Source organism: Hylobates moloch, unplaced genomic scaffold (genome assembly GCF_009828535.3).
Source record: "Hylobates moloch isolate HMO894 unplaced genomic scaffold, HMol_V3 SCAFFOLD_13, whole genome shotgun sequence".
Lineage (NCBI taxonomy): Eukaryota > Metazoa > Chordata > Mammalia > Primates > Hylobatidae > Hylobates > Hylobates moloch.
In genome coordinates this window covers 41396015-41420908 of record NW_026652288.1, presented here as the reverse complement: position 1 = coordinate 41420908, position 24894 = coordinate 41396015, and the positions used below count along the sequence as shown (strand labels likewise).

Below are 24894 nucleotides of genomic sequence, written 5' to 3'. Positions count from 1 at the left end.
AAATGGTGGAGCCACCAGGGTCCAAACCTGTGCTGGAACCATCCTGCAGGGCTACATCAGGATGCCACCTTAAAAAAAGGTTAAATGCTTACATTGCATGTCATTCATTCTGTTTAAACTTCCAAAAAACTAGGAAGAATGATTGCCATCTTTGACCTAATAGAGTTTATAAGGTCAGATAAAAGTCTGTATTTTTTTTGTTGTTGTTGTTCAACAATTATGTGCTAACATAAAATTGTTGTTTTATTATTACCTCAATGGATTATTTGATGAGGAAACTCATGGTGGAGCTGCCTCTTTATATGCATTAGAAAAAGCGGTTTGGGTAGAACTTGCCTGTAGAGAAGAAATACATTTTAAAAGAAAGTAAAAGAAAAACAAAAGAAAAGGCAGTTTGGGGAGAAATATTTTTTAAAATCCAAAATTGGAATGAATACTCTTGCTAAAATGCAGTGCCCTGTTCCTAGGGATAATAAGAATCACTGCCTCAGCTCTTTGTTACTTCCTCCACATGGCTTTGCTAGTTTCCAAATGAAGAGGTTCCTCCCTATCTTGATTTTTTTTTTTTTTTTTGAGAGAGTCTTGCTTTGTTGCCCAGGCTGGAGTGCAATGGTGCGATCTCAGCTCTCACTGTAACCTCCACTTCTGGGGTTCAAGTGATTCTCCTGTGTCAACCTCCTGAGTAGCTGGGACTACAGGCGTGTGCCACCATGCCCAACTAATTTTTGTATTTTTAGTAGAGATGGAGGTTTTGCCATGTTGGTCAGGCTGGTCTTGAACTCCTGAGCTCAAGAAATCCACCTGCCTCACAATATTCCTCCATAATATTCCATTGAGTCCAATGTGTCCCAAAGTGCTGGGATTAGGGATTATAGGAGTGAGCCACTGCTCCCCGCCTTCCTAGCTTGATTTTCTTGGGAAAGAGGTTGTATCTCTTCAGCTTCTATCTCTTCTCTTGATTTTATTTAAGTGTTCACCCTTTGTTGTTGGTACTCTTTGAGTTGTGCTAGGAATTCTGGTAGAGCCACTTGACACAGGCCCCACCTCAGGCCCCCAAATTTGCATTTGTAACAAGTTACCAGGTGAGTCTGATGCTGTAGGTCAAGGACCACACTTTGGGAACTACTGCTGTAAAAATCAAGCAATTTTGTAACTTCCTTAAGTTAGTCAATTTAAATGCTAATTTTCCTCCCAATTTCCCAAAGATCTTTTACCTTTCTTACAATTACTCTCAATGGACATCAAATCATGGCTATTTAAACTAAGATTCTAGAAAATGCATGTAGCTCCTTGCTTTTTGCTTTGCCATTTTTCTTTCATTTTCATATTTTGTTCCCTTCCCAAATTATAAAGAGCCTTTTCATGCCACACCTGGGTAAATGAAAGCTAAAGTGGGAGCCTGATGAGCCCTTGAGGATTAACGGTTCAATTTCCCTGCAAATCTGCATGTGCTTTTGAACTAAAGAAAAAGAACACAGGGCAATGTAACCCTCCTTAGGGCTTCGCTAGCACATTTCAGTTTTCTACAGTTACCGCCAGCTCTTAGGACAGTCATCACATTTGACACCTGACTCTAGAACAACCAAAGTGCAGGTTTTTTGTAGGTTATGGCTCATGCAAGTTAGTGTGAGGCTGAGAGTTTGTTTTTTTTTTTTTTAGCTTAAGAATATCGCTGTATTTTCCTACAGGTAATTTTTCTTTTGCTTCAACATTTTCTCTTCAAAATTAAAAGAAAAATATTCCAAAGTTTAGAACTGGATCACTTGGTCCTTTCTGTTATCTCTTCCCAGTTCAAAATGCTTGCATCTCTTAATGGCCAGCATCCTCTTGGATCTGTAGTTAGGCTCAACACATTCCAGCCTTAGCACAATCTTCTTTGTGGTCTTAGCCTTCTTCCAGAAAATTGGCTTTGTCTGCCCACCATAGCCACTCTGCTTCTGATCATAGCACCTCTTTCCCTGGGCGTACAATGAATCCTTGCCCTTCTTATACTGTGTCTGAAAGAGTGACTCTCAGACTTAAGACCACGGCACACCGGCTCAGCCAAGAGATCTTTATTGGAGGCAGCAGGCTAAGGCAGGGCAGGAGAGAGAGAGAGAGAGTGGTGGGGGGTTTGCTTCTTTTATGCCCGGAGGGCTGCCTGGATGTTTGTGATTGGTTGGGGTGGGGCTTAGAGCGAGGCGGGAAAAACACCTCTCTCTGATTGGTTTTTCCTTTGGCAGGTTTGCATTGAGGAAGAAGAACCCGGAACCAGCGCCATTAGGGTGCTCTAGTTACCTAACATTCCTCCCTTTTTTGTTTTTTAAGAAGTGGGGAGGTGGGCGTCGCTGTTCGTCTGGCTACTTCCTGCTGAACGGGGGCATCGTGGGAAGGGATATTGGAGGACTGTAGGGGCAGAGCAATAGCGGGAGGCCAAGGAAGACGGCGCTGAAGATGAACACTTCCCGGGGTGTGAAGTCTAAAGATGTCCCTTGTAAGTAGAGGTCATCTATGGACGCGAGCCATCCGTATGGCAGGGAAGGATCTGCTATGAGCCACGTATCTTCTTGGAGGGCCTGGAGGAAATCTAAGAAATTACAGGTCCTGGAGGTGGAGACCATGGGTAGGTGAGTCCTGGTCATCTTCTTCGGTTGCTAGGAGTTGGTAGTGCCTGATGAGAAGCTGGTTAAAAGTCTGGTTAGATAAGGAGGAGATTCGTTGTTGCATGAACTTTATTAAGCAAGGGAAGGGGGTACAAAAGGCTGCTATTCCTAGGAGGGGTCCGAGAAAGGGTAGGACCCAAGCTAAAAGAGGCATTTTTAGAGTGTCCCCAAGTGAGAAGCCTGTATTCGTTTCGAGGAGCTTTTGTCTTATGTCATTAAGATTTTTTATGTTTGTCTCGACAACCTGGGACTCATTAATAAAGTAACAACAGCTTTCTTGGAGGAAAATGCATGTGCCTCCCTTTTCAGCTGTCAGGAGGTCTAGGGCTCTGTGGTTTTGGAGGACTACTCTGGCTAAAGAGGTGATTTGTTGCTGCAGGGCGGCTAGTGACTGCACAGTTTGTTCAATAGTGGATTCTAGGTGTACCTTTAATTCATTAACCTGCGAGACTCCGTATCCGAGGGAGGTGGCCCCTAGAGCGGAGCCTAGGAGGGAGGTTGCAAGGGAGAGGCCAAGGATGGCAGGTATAAAGACAGCCCGTCTTTTTCTTGGGGCCTGATTTATGGGAGGGTGGTTAAGGTTGAAGGCGGTGGTCCCTTCGGAAAGGGAGAGGAGGGTAAGTTGTGACAGGAGTGTGACGGGGAAGCAGGTGGTATTGATGGAGGAATTGATTGTTTTGTAAAGAGTGTGGTTACACCAGAAGAAGTATCCATTGGGGGCGGAAGAGTTAGGGTAGGAGGTGGAGGTATTGCAGAAGGAAAACGATTCAGGGGAGTCTGTAGCAGGTAATGGCCTGGGACGTATTGAAGAGGGGAACACCGGATATTAAAGGGGTGTTGGGGGGTGGTGAATGATCAGAAGTGTTGGTAGTGTTTGGGAGGGTGACAGGAACAGCAATAAGTGGCGGTTTATTGAGGCTGGCACATAGGAAGCAGTTGGAGGGAGAGATATTAGAGGCGTTTAACAGTTGGATTCCTTCCTGTAGAAGTAAGAGCCAGGATAGCTGTACTGAGACGGAAACAGAGGAGGAGTCTAGCTGCTGAAGGAGGTCTTCGGCGGCTTGAGAGATGTCGCTGGAGACGCCGGGAGGTGTGAGGAAAGGAAGAGGGGCACTGGGGCATGATCAGGAACTTATGAGAGCATGTTAGGGGCGGGGTGGTCTTTGGCTGCATGGGGTGGCCCCCTGCTTTGACTATAGGAGGGCCAGAGGTGGAGACAGCGCCTTAATACTCCTGCAGAACCGAGGAAGTAGGAGGGAAATGACGAGACGCCTACTCACCGCAAGAGGCACCCTGGGCTCCTGCATGGTGATGGTGTGTGTCGGGAAGAGGTCCTAGGGCCCCGTCAGTCGTAGGCTGCCAACTTAATGAGATTGGCTTTAGGACGGGGTCTGGCCCATCTCCCCCAAGGGAGCTGGGGCAGTCGGTCGCCCAGTGGCCGGATTGTTGGCACTTGGGGCACGGTCTTTTGGGTGGCCTGGGATTAGGACACTCACGAGCCCAATGACCTTTGTTCCCACACTTAAAGCAGGGTCCAGGGGGTTGGCGGTGAGTGGACATAGAGGCAGGGCGTCTGACAGGTTGGGTTGGGGCCTTGAAGGCCTGAGCCAACATTTGGCACTTTTGCCTCCTTGCCTGCTTGTCACGGTTGTGGTAGACCTTGAACGCGGTAGCGAGGATCTCGGTCTGCGGGGTAAAGGGACCTCTGTCTAGCCTTTTTAGTTTGGCCCGAATGTCTGGGAAGCTTTGTGCGAAGAAATGGAACATGAGAAGTTGTCTGCTGTAGGGGGCTTTAGGGTCCATGTTGGTGTATTGTTGGAGTGCCTGTGTAAGGCGGGCGAGGAAGGCGGATGGGTTTTCATGTTTTTCTTAGATGATTTTGTGGAGTTTATCAAAATTGACTGCCTTTTGAGCCGCCTTCCGGAGACCTGTTATTAAACAGGTGACAAAGTGGTCTCGGGCTGTGACACCGTCTTGGGAGTTATAATTGCAGCCAGGATTGTGGTCGGGGACTGCCTGCGCCCTGATGGGTAGGGCTGGGGTTGTTGGGGGCGGCGCGGTGGCGGAGGGGCGAGGTTGGGGATGGTGATATGGCGGCGGTTCGTCAGCAGGGTTAAAATCGGAAGTAGGAAGGGGAGGGGGTTGGGAAAGGCTTTTGGAGTGGAGGTCAGCCGTGACACTTGTTGTGGTTAGGGTTAACAGGGACAGAAAGAGGTGAAGCTTATCATCTAATAGAAGAAGTTAGGAACATGGGGGATCTCTGCCCAATCTCCCGTGCGCACAATCATTGTAAGGGCCCTGGGGAATTTCAGGGTCTAGGGTCCCATAAGGGGCCATTCATTTTGGTTGTCTAAGGGGTAGGTCGGCCAATCTTGCATGCAGAATTTGATTAAGTGTTTAGGTTTGAGGTCAGCGGCAAGGCCTAGGGTAGCCAGATTGTCTAGAAGGCATTTTAGGGGGGAGTCGGCCGGCAGGGATGCGGAGCCTCCCATGGACGGAGAGGCAGTGAGGGCTAAGAGGGCGTCCCCTAGTTAGCCGAACACTGTAATCAGGTTCAGGGCCTTCGGTTGGTCATCACCAAGGCGAAGGGACTGAAGGGCCAACAGCATGGCCGAGGGACCGTGAGCCACTTGGTACCAAGATTTTTGTCACCAACAGTATGGCGTGGAGGCTCAGGCGGGAGGAGCGAGGGGGAGAGGGAGAAAACTCAGTTCCCTGCGGGTCGAGGAAGGGAAGCAGGAGTCTGTCGCCACAGTATAGGACTAGGCGGCAGACTACGGAAGGGGACTTACCAAACAGGAGCCGGTGGTGGATGCGCTGTTCGGCGGATGGGAAATTGGGCGAAGGCCGGCCGGGGGCTGGTCTGAGTCTGAGGGGGACTGGGGTCCCGCCGGAGGCAGGGAGTCCCAATCCGAGTCACGGCACCAATGAAAGAGTGACTCTCAGACTTAAGACCACGGCACACCGGCTCAGCCAAGAGATCTTTATGGAGGCAGCAGGCTAGGGAGGGCAGGAGAGAGAGAGAGAGAGAGAGGAGAGAGAGAGAGGAGAGGAGAGGAGAGGAGAGGGAGAGAGAGAGAGGGAGAGAGAGAGAGAGAGAGAGAGAGAGAGAGAGAGAGAGAGAGAGATGGGGGTTTTGCTTCTTTTATGCCCAGGAGGGCTGCGTGGATGTTTGTGATTGGTTGGGGTGGGGCTTAGAGCAAGGCGGGAAAAACATCTCTCTCTGATTGGTTTTTCCTTTGGCGGGTTTGCATTGAGGAAGAAGAACCCGGAACCAGCGCCATTAGGGTGCTCTGGTTACCTAACAGTGTCACTTAGTGAGGCTGATGCTTGCCACACTTCTTACAGAAGGTTCTTCGGGTTTAGGTACGTTGACCATCTTTGCAGCAGGGCTGTTCTGTGTATATGATGAACACAAGAAACGGCGTCCGAGACCCTCGCTTTGCACAGCTATCACCTAACTGGGAGTTTTCTTTAAATAGAACATTTTGTTATGTTTCATGAGAGCGCTTGTTTGATTGTTTTTGTACCCTAGGTCTACTGGCAATTTATGAAATTGCTTTGACAGTAGTTATATGGTAACTACAACTTACGTGAGGGGTAGGATCTCAAGTCAGACAATAAGGAGAAAACATTTTGTAAAATTACCCTTGAAAATCCCCAAGTCACCAAGAAGTGCATTCATGAAAGCTTTGAAGGCAGAAATTAATTTAAGTTTCTCTTTGCTTATGGGCTACGACCCCATACTTGCCTGTGGCCACAGTCTAGTTGAAAGAGGGAAAATAGGATTTTGTCCTTTCTCTTTTCTTCCTTTCCAAGTAAACATAGACATGTGGTTCAACTGCAATAAATTAAATGTACTGTGACTCCATTATACTGTTAAGATAATTGAAGTATTTGATTCTGGGTCACTGGTTTAAATTCACTTACAGTCATGCTGGAATTAAGTATCATAAGTTCATTCATTCAACAAACAGCTATTGAATGTCTTTATAGATTTATCAAGGACAGGGATTTGTTTTTTTATTGGGGCCCTTTTTTGTCTTATAGTAGTCGCTCAGGCAGTGTTTGTTGAATGAATAGTGAAACACAGTCCATGTCTTTTTGTGGTTTATGTCCTGGTTTTAAGGTTGAAAAGTAAAGATTTGCCATAGAGTCTGTTAGAGATATCTTAATTTATGGGACTATTGTGGAGGAAGAAATTCATCTGCCTGGGAGAGTACAATACAAACTCATGAGAGAGACATCTGGGCTAGATCTCGATGGATGAAGAGTTCTCTCGGAAAGGAGGGGCGTTCCAGGTATTTTTAGTAGAGACAGGGTTTCACCGCGTTAGCCAGGGTGGTCTCAATCTCCTGACCTCGTGATCCGCCTGCCTCGGCCTCCGAAAGTGCTGGGATTACAGGCGTGAGCCACTGCGCCCGGCCAAACAGTTAGATTTTGTGGACAGTAGGGAGCTATTGAAAGTGATAAGGTCAAACGTGAGCATGAAGGATAGATTGAAAAACCCTGAGTGGAGGGAGGCCAGTTTAAAATCTCCTTGTACTCTTCAGTAGCGTGCTGAAGGCCTCAGTTTCATCTTAACCTTGAGAGATATGAAGAAGATATGTGAGGTGGAATAAAGAGGACTTTACAACTCATGGGAGGAAGAAGTGACTGATCTATCAGGTTTACAAAGTGGAGATTAAGACATATAGTGCCGTACTGGAAGAAAATGTCATCTTTTTTATTGCCTCCTTTAATGTTTTATTGTGTATATAATACCTAAAATATATTCACAGAATAGCACACATGCATAATCTGTAGTTGTGGAAATAGACACACATTGAGATAATGCTCTTTTTTTTATGAGGTCTGTCATCAAAATGTTTGGGGTTGCTGGGCATGGTTACTCGCACCTGTAATCTCAGCTACTCAGAAGGCTAAGGTGAGAGGACCACCTGAGCCTAGGAGATTTAGGCTACAGTGAGTTATGATTGAATCACTGCACTTCAGCCTGGGTGACAGAGTGAGACCCTGTCTCTTAAAAAAAAAAAAAAAAAAGACTTGAAGACCACTGATTCAAGCATATCTAAGAGATGAACCACCGTCCAGAGGTAAGTAAACCACTGGGGCAAGAAAGACTGAAGAGGTGAGGTGAGAAGATGATTACCTGAACTTTTACGTCTGCAGGTGATCAAAGTCCTTTTTCTTTGGGACCATATGTTTTTTGCATTTCTGAATAATCCAAAACATTTTTATTTATTATTATTATTTATTTGTTTATTTTTGCAATGGAGCCTTGCTCTGTCACCCAGTCTGGAGTGCGGTGGTGTGATCTCGGCTCACTGCAACCTCCGCCTCCCCGCTTCAAGCAATTCCGCTGCCTCAGCCTCCCGAGTAGCTGGGACCACAGACATGCACCACCACACCTGGCTAACTTTTTGTATTTTTGGTAGAGATAGCGTTTCACCATGTTGGCCAGGCTGGTCTTGAACTTCTGACCTCAAGCAATTCGCCTGCCTCGGCTGCCCAAAATGCTGGCATTACAGGCGTGAGCCACCGTGCCCGGCCCCAAAACATTTTTAAAGTCAGGATAAAGGTACTAAAGGGAAAAAAGTATTCCTTTCCTGTGGGAAAGATTCTGTTCAATCTGTTTTTGGCCTTGGAAAATGTTAGAAGTAGAATGGACATTAATATCATCTAATCCAACTTCTCTCTACCCATCCAGAATCTCAGACAAGTAGTAATAGGGCTTTTGCTTGAATCCTTTAAAGGTAGGCAGCCCAGCCCTTCACAAGGAAGTTTGAACAGATGAATTGGTAGAGTTCTTCCTTTTACAAGGCACAATTTGCTTCCTCATTTGCAACTTTTATGTATTTCCTCCCCTTTAAAAAGTTACAGAACCAGTAACACTATATATGATGCTGTACAGTTTTCCAAAGCACTCTTGTACATGCACAGACAACACTTGATGCCCCCAACTCTTTTATGGAGTGGGCAGGCATGTTAGTTCTGATTAAATAAACGAGGCAGGCCAGGCATGGTGGCTCATGCCTGAAATCCCAGCACTTTGGGAGGCTGAGGTGGGTGGATCATTTGAGGTCAGGAGTTCAAGACCAGCTTGGCCAACATGGCGAAACCCCATCTCCTAAAAATACAAAATTAGCCAGGCGTGACGGCGCATGCCTGTAATCCCAGCTACTTGGGAGGCTGAGGCAGGAGAATTGCTTGAACCCAGCAGGCAGAGGTTGCAGTGAGCCAAGATTGTTCCCTTGTACTCTGGCCTGGGAAATAGGCTCCTCTATAACTTAGGAATCAGAGCACTGTTTGTGGGATTAAATTAGGTAACTCTTGGAAAGTTGTTGTAAAAGCTTGGCTTAGAGTTAGGTGTGCAACAAATGTAAATTTCTTACTTTTCCTATCCTGGCTAATAAATTTAAAAAAATCTTCATATAGCATGTTTATCTTTGCTAAATTTTCAATTGGGGGTTCAGTTCCATCATATCAGCCATTGCAGATTACTTTAGAACTTACTTCTGTCATATGTCTTTTTTTTTTTTTTTTTTTTTGAGGGAAAGTCTCACTCTGTTGGCCAGGCTGGAGTGCAGTGGCACAATCATGGCTCACTGCAGCCTCGAGCTCCCAGGCTCAAGAGATACTCCCACTTCGCCTTCCTGAATAGCTGAGACTACAGGCACAAACCACCATGCCTGGCTAATTTTATTATTTTTATTTTTTTCTAAGGATAGGATCTTGTTTTGTTCCCTGGCCTTCATTTGTCATTGTAGTTGTAATAATCATTAATGCTATCTTGATTTTCAGAAGTTGAGAAATTTGATTATTTCAAAAGTTATGAAAAGATGCATTATCAGAAAGAAATTTAAGTGATTTCTAGTTTGAGAAAATTGACTCTTTTTTAAACATTTTATTTTATATGACATGAAATGGGTTACCTGACTGCATTGCAGCCATATTGGTACTAAGTGGGAAGGAATGGGGGTAGGTGTTCCTTTTCATTTGGAATATTACATTCATGGAGTCAGTTATGTGATAAATGCGTATATATTTCTTTGGAATTAAGGGATTAAGTGTTTGAAGAAGAAGGATCAGTTCTATTGGACTCTCTTTTATCTTTTTGCTCTTCTCATATTGTCTGTAGAGAAAAAGTATTTTATTTTTACTGAGAAATCGGCCACTTTCAGGGATTTTACATCTTGATAGACGTGAACGCCCTTTAACACCTGCTAGCTAATGAAAGTGTATGTTTAGCCTGCCAAACCGTGAGCTTTCTGAGGACTGGGATCCAGTCTGAGTTTTCCCTGTATTACTGGCACATGACACAGTGCCTGGCACTTAGAATGAAATAATAACTCTCTGTTAACCGAAGGAAATGTTACTTGTCATTGTATCCATTGATATTTAGTGAATGCAGATTTATTAATAAATGTTGGGAGTTCACTGCTGTATCTTCTAGGTAGAAAAATACATTTCAGATAAAACATATACATTCAGGAAAAAGAATTTTCTTCACAAATATACAGAATTCTATTGAGTGCCTTTTTCTATATAGGCACAATGAAAATGTAGGAAATGCTTTATCAACAGTAATTGTTGGACTAACCTAGAATTTTTCCCCTGAAGAATGCATATATTCACTTGTCCCCTCACTCTTTGGTAATGGGCATGGTGCCAGGGTCCCTGACTGAACTCACTCAGTTCAGGATACATGTGAGATGTCAGTGTCCAGAATACCAGTCCTGCAGTTTTTAACTTTTAGTGAACAGTGGATAGCCATATGTGCACGTGTGTGTGTGTGCACGTGTGTGTGTGTGTGTGCACGTATGCGTGTGTTTTAAGCTCTTTGAATTCAAGTTTAATCCAATATCATACTTCTCCAAAGATGAAATATTTTCCCATTTCTTGTTTATATTTTTTTTCCAGCAAGTTCAGCTGTGCAAGGAGTCTGTTATCTGTTGTATCAGTTTTCTAGCAATTTCTTGGGCTCTTGAGGGACAAGCTGGGAAGAATTCAAGGCCAGACACGATGTGGTGAAAGTATACCCGGTTATGACTCTCGAGATTTTTTGGAAAGTAGTAGTAAATCATTTAATCATTTGGGAGTGATGGATCGTGCCTTCTGTGTATTCATTCTCTCCATGGTGGAGTCGTTTGTATACATAGCTTTTGCCATGGTCAGCTCCTCTCTGGTGAAATGCTCCTCTTCATTTTATTTCAGTTGAGTCACTTTCTCAATCAGTATGTTTTGTTTGCCAGATTACAGACCTTTCCATTTTTTTCTACCATTTTGGCGTTTAGATGCCTCGACACAAATTTAATCTGAGAAAAAAAAAATCCTAATGTCCTGACTTCTTGTGGGAAGTATTTGCATTAAGGAACTTCAGTTTTACTCGCTTTTTCTTAAATTCTAGAGTCTGATGTTTGCCAATTAAAGTTTTCTAAATCTGATTTCTATTTGAAGTAAACTGTCTTCTTCTTCTTCTTCTTCTTCTTTTTTTTTTTTTTGGAGACAGTCTTGCTCTGTCACCCAGGCTGGAGTGCAGTGGCGCAATCTTGGCTCACTGCAAACTCCACCTCCCGGGCTCAGGCAGTTCTGTTGCCTCAGCCTCTCGAGTAGCTGGGATTACAGACATGCACTACCGTGCCTGGCTAATTATGTATTTTTAGTAGAGACAGAGTTTTGCCATGTTGGCCAGGCTGGTGTTGAACTCCTGACCTCAGGTGATCTGCCCTGGATCGCCTTGGCCTCCCAAAGTTCTGAGATTACAGGTGTGAGCCACCACACTCAGCCAAACTGTCTTCTTTAAAAAAATATGTCCCTGTCATATTGTCAATATGTTCCTCGTAGCTAAGCAATATTTGCTGTATAGGTTGACCACACACATTGAGATATAATTTTACTTTTCAATTGGAATTTTTAGGATAATATTTTATGTAGTTGAGGGTGTGGTATGATAAACATAATTTCTCACTAGGAGTGGGAGTGACAATTGATACAGTCTTTCTACAGTGTAATTTGGCTCTAATCTTACTTTTTTTTTTGAGATGGAGTTTCACTCTTGTTGCCCAGGCTGGAGTGCAATGGCGCAATCTCAGCTCACCGCAACCTCCACCTCCCGGGTTCAAGCAATTCTCCTGCCTCAGCCTCCCGAGTAGCTGGGATTAGAGGCATGCGCCACCACGCCTAGTTAATTTTGTGTTTTTAGTAGAGACAGGGTTTCTCCATGTTGGTCAGGCTGGTCTTGAACTCCTGACCTCAGGTGATCCACCCACCTCAGCCTCCCAAAGGGCTGGGATTACAGGCATGAGCCACTGTGCCCGGCCTGTAATCTTACTTTTAGAAATCTCTCCAGAGGAAATAATCAGAGATGAGGATGAATATTATGTATAAGAATGCTTGGCTTGGCGTGGTGGCTCATGCCTATAATCCCAGCACTTTGGGAGGCCAAGGCAGTGGATCACCTGAGGTCAGGAGTTCGAGACCAGCCTGACCAACATGGAGAAACCCCGTCTGTATTAAAAATACAAAATTAGCTGGGCGTGGTGGCGCATGCCTGTAATCCCAGCTATTCGGGAGGCTGAGGCAGGAGAATCTCTTGAACCTGGGAGGTGGTGGTTGTGGTGAGCCGTGATCTCGCCATTGCACTCCAGCCTGGGCAGCAAGAACGAAACTCTGTCTCAAAAAACAAACAAAAGAGTGCTTATCATAGTTTTCTTTAAAACATGAAAATTATGGCTGGGAGTGGTGGCTCACACCTGTAATCCCAGCACTTTGGGAGGCTGAGTTGGGAGGATCACTTGAGCCCAGGAGTTCAAGACCAACCTGGTAACATGATGAAACTCTGTCTCTACAAAAAATACAAAAATTAGTCAGGCATGGTGGTGTGTGCCTATGGTCGCATGCAGCTACTCAAGAGGCTGAGGTGGGAGGATCACTTGAGTCTGGGAAGTAGAGGTTGCAGTGAACTGAGATCTGCACCACTGCACTCCAGCCTGGGTGACTGAGTGAGACTCTGTCAGAAAGAGGGAATGAGAGAGAGAGGAAAGAAAGGAAAGAAAGAAGGGAGAGACAGAGAAAGAAAGGAAAGAAAGAAAAAATTATAAGCCACATAGATATTCAAGAGCCAATAAATAATCAAATCAATTATTATATGTAAAAGTGTTAGAATAATATGGAACCGTTAGAAAGTATGACTCTTTTTTTTTTTTTTTTTTTGAGATGGAGTCTCCCTCTGTCGCCCAGGCTGGAGTGCAGTGGCGCAATCTCGGCTCACTGCAAGCTCCACCTCCCGGGTTCACGCCATTCTCCTGCCTCAGCCTCCCGAGTTGCTGGGACTACAGGGGCCCGCCACCACGCCCGGCTAATTTTTTGTATTTTTAGTAGAGACGGGGTTTCACCGTGTTAGCCAGGATTATCTCCATCTCCTGACCTCGTGATCAGCCCACCTCGACCTCCCAAGGTGCTGGGATTACAGGTGTGAGCGACCACGCCCAGCCGAAGTACGACTTTTGAAGAGTATTAAAGGACAAAGAAACTATTTAAGAAATCCCATGAAGAGAGAAAAATATGATTAATAAAATACAGTATATACCGGAATATATTACAATTATTATTTCTGAGGAAAAGGGATGGACAATTTTTTAAAAGCTTCTTCTTTATGTGTTTATTTTCCAAATTTTCTATAACAAATGTCTAGTACAATGATGGTTAAATGAATGAGTATATAAAGCGCTAGAAGAATGCCTGGCCTTATAGTGAACTCTCAAATATGAGCTTTTACTGTTGCTATGATATAATTACTTTTATTATATATAAAATATTTTTTAAAACTCACTCTAATTATAATTAATTATTTGTGTAGCTACTTGTTTCATGTTTGTCCTCTATCCTCTATCATTTGGTCCTTTATGAAACATTTTTTTTTGAGATAGGATCTTGCTCTGCTTCTCAGTCTAGAGTGCAGTTGCATGATCATAGTTCACTGCAGCCTCAGCCTCCGCCTCCTGGGCTCAAAGGGCCCTCCAACCTCAGCCTCCTGAGTAGCTAGGACTACAGGCATCTGCTACTGCACCTAGCTAACTTTTTAGTTTTGTAGAGATGGGGTCTCACTGCCTTGCCCAGGCTGATCTTGAACTCCTGAGCTCAAGTGATCCTCTTCCTCCGCCTCCCAAAGTGTTGGGGATTACAGTCATGAGCAGTCCTTAAAGACCATATCCGTCAAATACAAGCTGGTTCTAATACCTGGCACATAATAAGTGCTCAGTTAATATTTGGTGTGTGTGTGTGTGTGTGTGTGTGTGTGTGTATTTGTTTGTACTCTCAAAGGTCAGGTTTCTAAATATTTTCTCCTATTTTATTTCAGTTTTTTAGCAGGAAGGTCGCCAATAATCAAGCTGTAAAAATATTAGCTGCTCCCAATTTAGAATTTTTATGTTCTTATGAATGCTGAAATGTATGTAAACGAAATTGCAGTGTTAAATGGTATGTTGTTGGACCAGAAATATGTTTATTGTCTTATTTTGTAAACAAAATGGCACTGAGATTCTTTAAAAATTTTTTAAATTTATAGTTTTTGAAATTTACAACGCAACTCAATGAATAAGATTATGACAAAGCTATCTTAGATATCCTTTTTGATTGGTCCTAAGATTATAACTTTAAGCAAGAATAGGGACACTTTTAACAACTTGGAAGGTATTTTGGTGGGACAGTAGGAGTGTATTTGTTTATATGAAAATCCGTAATTCTTTATAAGAACGTAATTTAAATCTAGTTGATTGCAAGTTTAGAGAGGTCTCTGCAATATACATAGTTTCTTAGTTGCAGTCACTTGCCAAGACGTGCTGATCACTAAGAAATAAGGAAACTCAGCTAGAATTACCAGCTGCTGTTTATAAAACCAAATGATAAAATTCACTTAATGAAAGTAATGTGCTGACAGCAGTGTTTATTGCTTAAAACATAACAATCATGTTTATTGTATTTCTCTGAGACAGCTTTGCGGAATATAACTTAAATGTAGCAGAGGAAATCCAGAGTGCATTTTTTTAAAAAGTGTGTTTATTTACATGAAACCAACATAAAAAGTTTGAAGACTTTTTTGTCAGAGGTCTTAGTTTTCTAGAATTAAACTGAAAAGACTGAGGAAATGGTAAGTAGCTACCATTTTTGGAAACAAGAAATTAAGAAGTACAAACTCAGAAAACATTCTTGGAGAAAATTTTAATATCATGAAACCTAGAACTCTTGAACTTCAAAAGACCTTACAATCCACTTGATGGTGATATTTGGAATCTCAGATATAGTATTGAAATATCATAGGATAGAAAAGAATAATCAGGGAGCTTAATGCAATCAGAACCTTGTAGCCTGTTATGGGAAATATCATTTGGTTAAGCCTGCTAAGCTACTGTAAATGAATGTTAATCACATTTTATCAGCTGCTTATACTATCTTTATTATATAATTTGAATATTTATGACCATGGAAATATGTTTAACTGTCAAATTACAGTGTTTATGGAACTCAAATTCCAAAAAGCGTACAACCCTCTGATGGAGAATAACTGTATTTAAATACTACAAAATTCAAGATGTTTCTATCATTTAACATTAGTCCATACCTTGTGGGAGAAGCATTGTTTATGGCTAAAACACTGTGACAAACAGAATGATGTATGCTAATTTTGACTTCTGAGATAAGCATGTGATTTAGATAATTTATTGTTTGCACAAAAATCAGTCACCAACTACAGCATTTTAACTTTTTGGATCAGGTAGTATTTAACTATTTTCTCAATATAGTTTATATCATTTTGGTTGACTGCATCCTATCTTCTTGGAAATTATTAATGAACCTTTTAAAAAATATGAACCAGGCTTTGGACTTGAACTTCTTCTCCTCTTAAAGCTGCAATAATATTGAAGTTGAAAATCATGGGCCAGGTGCTGTGGCTCATGCCTGTAATCTCAGCACTTTTGGAGGCTGAGGCAGGCAGATCATCTGAGGTCAGGAGTTTAAGACTAGCCTGGCTAACATGGCAAAACCACGTTTCTACTAAGAATACAAAAAATTAGCTGAGCGTGGTGGCACACGCCTGTAATCTTAGCTACTTGGGAGACTGAAGCAGCAGAATGGCTTGAACCTGGGAGGTGAGGTTTCAGTGAGCCAAGATTGTGCCGTTACACTCCAGCTTGGGGAACAAGAGTGAAACTCCATCTCAAAAAAAAAAAAAAAAAAAAATGGATGGGAATGCTTCTTTAATTGTGTAGTCTGTATTTATTTTGTGTGTGTATATGTATTTTGGGGAAAATTGATTCTCTGCCAATGCTTTCTTCTTTGCAAACATAAACCCATGAAAAGGTATTTTTCCCTTTGGGAAAATTTAAATGCACATTGTTCTTCTGGAAAATATAATAGGAAAATACAGTTCACATTAGAACCAAAAAAAGCCTGTAATTAAGATGTGTCTTAGTCACATTTTCTTTCTGTCTTTTGTTAAAACCACAACATGGACTCATTCAAGCAAATAAAGTTGTTGGGTAGGTGGAACATTGTTTTCAAATGTTATAGTAATGCTACAGTGTTACAACTATCTAGTTACTTCGTCTTGATTGCCAAAAATATTAAATTATCATTTTATAAAATTTGGGTATAAAACTTTATGTCTTGAGGCTAATTTAGATGTGTGGTGGTGTCTACTGGCAACACTAGAGAGGTTTCAGGGTCAGAGAGTGTTGTGACCAAATTGTAGATCCAGCACTCAGCTTAGATACCATCTTTCTAGTCAGGTTACTGAATCTTGCCAGGCCTTAGTGGCCCCACCTTCATAAGGCTGTTGGACAAATTACTGAAATCCTCACAAATATGTGGAAAGTGCCTAGAATGTTTACCTGGAGCCAGTGATGATTGCACACACTGCTGTTACATAGTTGATGATACAGACTCTATGCTGTGGGTTACTTAAAACACTTTTGCCTTTCTGCCATCTACATTTGGGAGAATTAGCTAGACAGTATACCCTCCTTTAAAAAGTTGACAAAGGAAAAATATCAAGAATGCAAGTCAGGCTCTCTTTATCTGATAACAGCATTCGAGAAGTGCTGCTATATCAGATTCTTGATCCTAATGCCTGAAATGCGATTGGGCATTTGTTTATGGATATCATTATCTGTACTGCTGCCTGCTTTATTGGTATAAAGCAAAAGTCAGCAAACTTTTTCTGTGAAGAGCCAGGGAGCAAATATTTGAGGCTTTGCGGGCTCTTCAATTTCTGTCACAACTTCTCTATTGTACCATTGTAGCCAAGACTAGTGGTAGGCAATATGGAAATGAATGGGCATGGCTGTGTTCAAGTGAAGTTCTCTTTGTAAAAATGGATCATAGTTTTCTAATCCCTGTGGAAGATAATTGAGAGTATGTTCACATCTTCTTTTTAGAATCAGAGATAAATTCTTGCCACCGAAGTTGTAATTGTTCATTACTTCATTCCTCTATTCGTGTGCGTGTGTGTGTGTGTGTGTGTGTGTGTGTGTGTGTGTGTGTAGAGTATGTATATCTGATAAACTGTCAGCTTTTGATTTCTGAAGCTGTGTGGGAATTGATTTTTCTAGTCAGTTTGACTACATCTGTAGAACACGGTAGGGATGATAGGGGATGCCTTGTTTGTCTGTGAGATTAAACCATTACACCTTTTTATTCATAATTGAGTAGATTTTGAGATGCATTGGAGAGTCCTGCCTTTACAGTTGGATAGTCTGTTTCACAGTCCACTTCCTAGCCGCAAAGTCCTTGGCTGGTGATATAGCTTTTGTAGGGATCAGTCTTCTCATCTGTAACACAGTGCTAATCCTCACCTTGTTGGGTTGCCGAGAATTGAGTGAGCCCATGCATTTGAAGGCCAACCTCAGTGCCTGAAACAGATAAACCCAATAAACAGTAGTTCTTTCAAACTTGAATGAGAATCATATTCTGAAGGCTAAATGATTTTTGTAAAACTTTACTGTTAATTTACATTTTCTTTTCTTTTTTTTTGAGACAGGGTCTTGCTATGTCACCCAGGCCGAAGTTATTGGTGATTCTACCTCACTGCAGCCTCAATCTTTCAGGCTCACGTGATCCTCCCACCTCAGCCTCCTGAACAGCTGGGACTATTGGTGAGCACCACCATGCCTGGCTATTTTTTTTTTTAAGTTTTTATTTTTAATAGAGATGAGGTCTTGCTGTGTTGCCCAGGCTGGTCTCGAACCCTTGGGCTCAAGTGATCCTCCAGCCTTGGCCTTCCAAAGTGTGAGCTTCCTTACCCTGCCCTTTGTTCTTTTTAAGGGGGAAAAATGCACCTCTGCATACTTACATACTCTGAATTATTTGGAGCTGTGCCTCTCAGACTATCTGTAGTGAAGGCCTAGTTTTGTTCCTAATTTGTAGTGAACTGATGCTTTTATAAAATACAATACAATGAATTACTATTAAAAAAGAAAAACATACAAAACACATACAAAGCCCCCATTTTAATAATCAGATCCAGTAAACACATATATTTTCTAAATGCTTACTCTCAATTTCTCTGTATTTCTTTGGGGACTGGTAATAAACAATTGGCAAACCAGTACTGATCCATGAGCCACACTTTTAGGAGCACTAAGTTAGTGGGAAGCAAGTTCATGGCAATTTATTTAAAACATTCATATTAATTACTCTTGGATAGAATTAGTTACTAAATAGACAATGAATTTATCCCTTCTTCTTCAAAAGTAGTTACCAACTGTAAGTGAAAATTAATTAATTACCAAAATCCATTTTCAACAGCTTCCCTCCCACAATGTAAGATTGTTTGATTTAAGGTAACTGGAGATCTCATAGGGGAATAAAACTCAGTGGTTGTCTCCAGACCAAGATGGCCGTTGATTGGAGTATCCCCATCCATAAGGGGTTAGCTGTGTGCCCACCCAAATCTCATCTTGAATTGTAGCTCCCATAATCCCCATGTGTCATGGAAGGGACCTGGGGAAGGTAATTGAATCATGGGGGCAGGTTTTTCCATGCTGTTGTTGTGATAGTGGAAAAGTCTCATGAGATCTGATGATTTTATAAAGGGCAGTTCCGCTGTACACGCTCTCTAGCCTGCTGCCATGTAAGACGTTCCTTTTCTCCTTCGCCTTCCGCCATGATTGTGAAGCCTCCCCAGCCATGTAGAACTGTAAGTCCATTAAACCTCTTTTTCTTTTTTTGAGACAGTCTTACTCTGTCACCCAGGCTGGAGCGTAGTGGTGCAATCTCAGCTCACTGCAACCTCTGCCTCCCAGGTTCAAGTGATTCTCCTGACTCAGCCTCCCCAGCAGCTGGGATTACAGACACATGCCACCCCACTTGACTAATTTTTGTATTTTTAGTAAAGACAGGGTTTCACTATTTGGCCAGGCTGGTCTCAAACTCCTGACCTCAAGTGATCCGCCCCCCCATCGGCCTCCCAAAGTGCTGGTATTACAGGCGTGAGCCACCACACCCAGCCAACCTCTTTTCCTTTATAAATTACCCAGTCTCAAGTAGTTCTTCGTAGCAGTATGAAAATTGACTAATACAGGGGTTCTCAGTGACTCCATCACTGACCTTGAGAGCCCAGATCTCATAGGGTGTAGGTATAAGAATCTCAGGTCCTCAGTTTCTCCTCCATCCCCTGTGTTCTGGCAGCACCTCCCATTACCTTTATGAATCCATGTATTTTATTATACTGCCATTATTTTCTCTGACTCCTCCACAGAATTGTGGACTTTGTAGTAGGAACTATTTTATTCTCTTGTTGCCTCCCTGGCTCCTGGCAGACCCTAGATGTACCTCAAAAATGTACTGATGTGTGAATGAATGAGCGGGTGATGTGTTCCAGGCGTCTCACCAGCCTGCCTTTCTTTATCTGCACACTCTTCAGTTTGCTAGGGTCCCTCTCAAAAACACAACCGGATCAGGAGTAGGGGGAGGGAGGAGAAGGGAGCTGCTATAAAGCAACACACTGCTGTCAACATTTTTAAACGCACATAACCCAAGAGAACATGAACAGTATATTTTAGGAAGTCAGCTGTTTTTCTCATCCCTCATTTTTTGTTGCTGATTGTATTATAATATTGTAGGAAAGCAGCCAAAACAGTGCTACCACCTTCAATGCTGTCACATTGACTTTCTGGAAACTGTCAGGGCCACACCTTACTGTAGTTGACATTCAATGGCATTGAGCTCTTGAGATTATAGATAATAATTTTCTAGAGTACACACAATGGTGTGTGAACATATGACTGGGCTGGAATCTATCAAAGTGCTTGCATGGGCTATTACAGATCATTGATGCATTACAGTAAGCCATTTGTGGATATTTTATAATGTATACACAGACTAACATCACTGGGATAGCAAAGGCTATCAGGATTTCACCTGCATAATAACAATCATTTGCAAGGAAAAAGATCTTATCAAAAATAAATTGATAATCTGTAGTAATGGACTGGGTTTTTGGTGGTTACTCATTATTTGGGGGACCAGTAGAGCTCATAGTATACTGACTAAATAGTGACTTTAGATCAGGATGTCTGGATTCCCATCCCAGCTCTATGACTTCATTCAAGTTACTTACCCTCTTTGAGCCTCACTTTTCTTATCTGTAAAATGGAAGTAATAATAGTACTGAGGCCTAAGGTATTGTGCAGCTTAAATATGATGATTCAAGTAAAGCACCGAGTGGTGCCAATATTCATTTACCACTTTTTTTATCATCACTTGATGTATGTAGATTGTCAGTGTAGTAACACTTTTGGGAAGAAATGACACCCTTTAGAGTACCAATAGCAGTTGTATTTGTAAACCTCTTATATGGGTAGAGTTCTAATTCAACATATTTTTGCCCTTCTTAACTATTTTATATACATTAATTTATTTCTCTGGAGAATCTTTGAAATAAAAGTTAGCTTTAACTTTTAAACACTTAAAATTGAGAGTTGATATACAGCTCGTTAAAATAAATTACTGAAACTCTAGAAAAATAATAAACTATAAAGTTTTACTAATTCAAGGACTGCGGTATTGGGAAATATTGTGAAAACTAGTTATATAGAGAATAAATAAAAAATTAGAATATAGAGTTTGTATATATGGTATGAATATAATTAAGCAAATATTAGGTTGGTGCAAAAGTTATTGTGGTTTTGACATTAAAAGTATGGCAAAAACCACAATTACTTTTGCATCAACCTAAATATACACACTTTAAGATGTATAGATTAAGTAACAGCTTGGGATAAGATGTTTAGATAAGTAAATGTTGTCATGAAGAATGGCTCTTTTTCTCTTTACTATCCAGTGTTTGTAATGCTTCTGTAATTTTTTTGTTCTGTTTTGTTTTATTTTTTTGAGATAGAGTTTTGCTCTTGTTGCCTAGGCTGGAGTGCAGTGGCACAATCTCGGCTCACTGCAACGTCCACCTCCCGGGTTCAAGCAATTCTCCTGCCTCAGCCTCCCAAGTAGCTGGGATTACAGGTGCCCGCGACCACGCCTGGCTAAGTTTTTGTATTTTTAATAGAGACGGGGGTTTCACCATGTTGGCCAGGCTGGTCTCGAACTCCTGACCTCAGGTTATCCACCCACCTCGGCCTCCCAAAGTGCTGGGATTACAGGCATGAGCTACCACGTCCAGCCCTCTAATGTTTTTATAATTAAAAAATTTTAAAGGCCAAACATAAGTTATTCATTCTAATCACTCAAAATGATAGACATTAAAAAATCATATTGAATCTAAGTATGTCTTTTATTATAGCTAGGATATTTATTGAATTTATTTACACACTGTTGGTTAAAATCAAGTAACTGCTTTGTAAATTAACTAACTTCCTAGATGGCTAAGAGCAAACAGAGTCTCTTGGTTTTATGTTTAGGTACCCAACCAAGAACAATTCTCTTGAAACTCTTAGTCTGTGGCATTTTGTAGACATTTCATAAAGGAGCTTTTCAAGGCCAGTGAGAAGTCAGCAACACAAACTTCTTTTGTGACCAGTTCAGGGGATCCCGAGATCAGCCTGGTCTCTGAAGCGTATGAGGAGATATCCAGTTACAGCTCAGGGCAGGGGCAGATCTGGTTCATCATGTGATTGCAGTGACAGCCTGCCAAGCTCACAGCTGCCTTGCAGGGGATGCAGGCCCACCTGCCAGCCCCATTATTCCCATTTAGGGTCAGGCCCACAGGGACTTTTCCCATTAAACCCTGAATGTCTTCATTTTCAAGAAGTTTTCAAAGCATCATGAAAGACTCAGCAGGGTAAATGATGATGTGATTGAACCCATCTCAGTTTATTAAATAGCAGGACTGTTTATATGTTTCAGTTGGTCCTGCCCTTTGTCCATCCCAGGCTGTCCCCAAAGTGTCTCTTGAAACTGGTCACAGTTTTACAATAAGCAAAGGTGATTTACCTAGGTAAGTCTTTGCCCCAGAAAGTGACAAGAAGAAAACCTGCTTTTTGTTGGTTTGAAGAATCCCATATGGTAGACTCTGACACATCTCATAGCAAATGTTCTTTTTCTTATGACCAAACGTCTTCCTAAATTTAAAAAAAAATTAAATATTGACTAAAAGTAGGTGACATTTTGCATATACAAAATTGTTGAACATGTAAAAATGCCTCTGGTACTGGAATATGTCTTCACACTGACAGCCCTGCCCAAGACTTGCTCATCATTCCAGGAGGTATACCTCTATTTTGACATTTCCTTTAATGGGAAATCCTTTTGAATGCATGAAATAAGGTGTAGGAGAGCAGGCCAGGCATGGTGGCTCACGCCTGTAATCCCAGCACTTCGGGAGGCTGAGGTGGGCGGATCACTTGAGGTCAGGAGTTCGAGACCAGCCGGGCCAACATGGTGAAACCCCGTCTCTACTAAAAATACAAAAATTAGCTGGGTGTGGTGGTACATCCCTGTAATCCCAGCTACTCGGGAGGCTGAGGCAGGAGAATCGCTTGATGCTTAGAGGCGGAGGCTGTAGTGAGCCGAGATCGCGCCACTTCACGCTCCGGCCTGGGTGATGGAGCGAGCCTCCAACTCAAAAAAAAGAAGTATGGAGAGCATTAGTCACTGAGATTTCTACATGTCATAGTGGAATATAAGTCAGTTTGGATTCCTACATTGTTTGAGTAGATTTTTTGAATTTTATATATTTTTAAATTGATGCATTATAGTTATACATATTTATTGGTACAATTTGATGTTTCAGTACATATCTGTGTTGTATAATGATCTAGCCAGGGTAGTTAGTGTGCCCAGCACCTTATGTATTTATTGTTTCTTTGTGGTGAGAACATTCAAAAGCCTCTCTTCTTAGCTATTTGGTAATATACAGTATTTTACTGTTAACTGTAATCACCCTACTGCACAGTAGAACACCAGAATTTATTCCCCCTACCTAATTGTAACTTTGTACCCATTGACCAACCTCTCCCCTCTACCCCCTTCCCAGTCTCTGGTCACCACCATTCTTATTTGAGTAGATTTTAAAAGTCCACTAAAGTTTACGGAGGCTGTTTAGGAAAAACTCTCAAACTGGTTTTCCTCTACTCTCACACTACAACAATCAACACGGAAGACTTCTGTGACCAAAGGTGTGAGAGTTTTTTCCCCACCAGCAAGCAGCAGACACCAGCAAGTCCAGGCCTTCAGAACCTCTAACCAACCAGCTTCGACTTGGGGTTCTTATGACTCTCCTTTTTTGGTTCAATTAATTTGCTGGAGTGGCCCACAGAACTCAGGGAGACACTTATGCTTGCTGTTTTATTATAAAGGATATTACAAAGGATACAGATGAAGAGATGCCGAGGGTGAGGTATGGAGTAAGGCACGCAGAGCTTTCATGCCTTCCCTGGGCGCCACCCTCCAGGAACCTCTACGTGTTCAGCTGTCCAGAAGCTCCCTGCACCCTCTTGGGTTTCTATGGAGGCTTCATTACATAGGCATGATTGACAACCATGTAGAAATGTGATTGAACAAAAAGGGTATGATCTCAGACTAACAGACTGAGTGGAGGAATCCAGCAAGGCTTGTCTGTTTAAATTCTTCTTGGCCTCTCTGTACAGCATTCTTTCCTCGAAGGTATGGGGCAAGACCCTCTCAGGAATGAGAGTTTTTTGACCCACAATCAGCTTAGAGTCCTGCCTGGGCAAGTAGAAGAAAAACAGGAGAAGTTCAGACAGAGAGATTCTGTTTTCTAGGTTCTGCTCCTGAGGCCTGAAGTGACCCAAGGCTATAACAAACGACTGCACCAAGGGCTATTGGAAGTTATGAGCCAGGAACCATGGATGAATGCCTACACACACAGACACACACACACAAAATCATAATATCACAGAGACCAACTTTCACTCTTCTCCTGCTGTTGTGCTATGTAGAATCATCAGTGGGAAGAAAAGCATTTTGCTATTTCAAATGTCCTCATATCCGAACCGATCGTGGATAATATGTTGTTCAGGAAATCTGTCTGGCTCATTGGATTAAAGTTTGGATCTTACATTTTCTATAAAATATAGTATAATCAGAATAATTATTTTTTTCCTTTGGAGACGGAGTCTCACTCCGCTGCCCAGGCTGGAGTGCAGTGGCGCAATCTCAGCTCACTGCAACCTTCGCCTCCCAGGTTCAAGCAATTCTCCTGCCTCAGCCTCTTGAATAGCTGGGGCTATAGGCATGTGCCACCACGCCTGTATTTTTGGTAGAGGTGGGGTTTAACCATGTTGGCCGGACTGGTCTCAAGCTCCGGAGCTCAAGTGATCCACCCCCTTTGGCCTCCCAAGGTGCTGGGATTACAGGCATAAGCCATCGTGCCGGGCCAATGAAAATAACTTAAATGTTCTCTTTATTAAAAACAGTCTAAAATTTATATGAAGTTGTAATTTCAGCCAAAGTAAAAACCCTTTTTACTTTTTTATTTTAAAAATGAACCATTTTATGTACTTATTTATTTTTATTTTTTTTAAGACAGTCTCACCTTGTCGTCCAGGCTGGAGTGCAGGGGCGTGATCTTGGCTCACTGCCATCTCCTCCTCCTGGGTTCAAGCAATTCTTCTGCTTCAGTTTACCAGGTAGCTGGGATTACAGGCATCCGCCAGCATGCCCAGCTTATTTTTGTATTTTTAGTAGAGATAGGGTTTCACCATGTTGGCCAGGCTGGTCTTGAACTCCTGATCTCAGGTGATCCACCTGCTTCAGCCTCCCAAAGTGCTGGGATTAT

At 42.3% G+C, this 24894-nt stretch overlaps 1 protein-coding gene and 1 pseudogene across 2 annotated transcripts in view; one reads left to right on the top strand and one right to left on the bottom strand.

The window, feature by feature from the left end:
- The window catches only part of SRGAP1 (SLIT-ROBO Rho GTPase activating protein 1), a 302903-nt gene that overhangs the window by 27263 nt on the left and 250746 nt on the right, over positions 1-24894 (top strand). The gene's annotated exons all lie outside the window — the stretch shown is intronic.
- On the bottom strand, positions 1749-6021 carry LOC116480810 (large ribosomal subunit protein eL42-like; annotated as a pseudogene).